This window comes from Mustela nigripes, unplaced genomic scaffold (assembly GCF_022355385.1).
Source record: "Mustela nigripes isolate SB6536 unplaced genomic scaffold, MUSNIG.SB6536 HiC_scaffold_8342, whole genome shotgun sequence".
NCBI classification, from domain to species: domain Eukaryota; kingdom Metazoa; phylum Chordata; class Mammalia; order Carnivora; family Mustelidae; genus Mustela; species Mustela nigripes.
Window position 1 is genome coordinate 1 of NW_026747748.1, and position 1,204 is coordinate 1,204.

Consider the following 1,204-nt stretch of genomic DNA (forward strand, 5'->3'; position numbering starts at 1 on the left):
AGCGCGTGGGGCCTCGCGTCTCCTTTGTCGAGAACCGAGTCGCAGGTCCCGGTAAAGCCGGGTCGCCGAGGACGGCTTATCTTTGTTTTTCCTGCTCTTTCTGTCGGTCCAGGATTTTCTCTTCCGGGTCACGCACTAGAAGGACGCCCATCATTTGCATTTCAGAAGGAGTGATTTTTTAATCCTGCTAGAAGTAGCTTCTTCAGAAATTGTTTTTCCATTTTGGAATTTCTATTCCGTAAAGGGGAGGATATATTAAAAAAAAAAAAAAATTAGAAAGCAACAAGAGGCCCCAGCGAGGATCGAACTCGCGACCCCTGGTTTACAAGACCAGTGCTCTAACCACTGAGCTATGGAGCCTGCCCGTTACCTGCTTTCCTTTCGTTCAGGGACATTGGAAGTAAAATTGCTTTAGCTGGCAGTTTGAAAACAAGTGACCTCATGCATCCATTATCAGTGATAATGGTAAAGACTATGAAATGCTGGAGAAAAATGCCTTCAATACGACAAGCATTAAAAAAAAAAAACCCAACCCAATGTCAAATTTCTATGTTTATGATTACAAAACATTAAGTTGAGTTATGCGTAAAGACAAGAGCTGGAAAGGAAAACGCAGAAATGAAATGTTCTGACTCTATTCTGAGTCAGTCTTTTACATGTGAAAAAAGCCTCCAAGCCTTTGTTTACATGACACATTGTATCAAATTTAGTATCTACTGGGAAGTTATGGGGAGTGTCTTTGCTTCTCCTAAATTAAATAAGCTACTGATTGTGGATGAATTAATTGATTTAACAGTATTTATTGAGTACTCCCATTGATCTAGACTTTGGAGATAGGATGGATAAGTAAAGCTCTGTTCTGGCTCTTGAATGACCAGGGATCATCAAACTGTGTCCCATTCTTTTTTGTTGAAAGAACCGTTTACCGAGGGAACGGTAACCGGAATATGTATGGACATTCCCCCTGTGCATGGCATTTCATATTCCCTCTCTTTAATAAGGACATTTAATAATGGACCCTCTTGGATTAGGGCCCACCTCCCTTTAACTTGATCACCTCGGTGAAGATTCTGTCTTCACATCGGTCACACCCTGAAGTCCCGGGGGTTAGGGCTTGCACCTGAGAATTTTGAGGGGACACAATTTCTCAGTAACAGATGCAAAGTCAGGCATGCAGTTAAGCCAGAAGCAAGGCTCCCTTCAT

At 42.3% G+C, this 1,204-nt stretch overlaps 1 non-coding gene across 1 annotated transcript; it reads right to left on the reverse strand.

The window, feature by feature from the left end:
- Window positions 1-287: 287 nt before the first annotated feature.
- TRNAT-UGU (transfer RNA threonine (anticodon UGU)) lies at window positions 288-360 on the reverse strand. Its single transcript has one exon. It is a non-coding gene; the product is annotated as a tRNA-Thr (tRNA).
- Window positions 361-1,204: the final 844 nt, after the last annotated feature.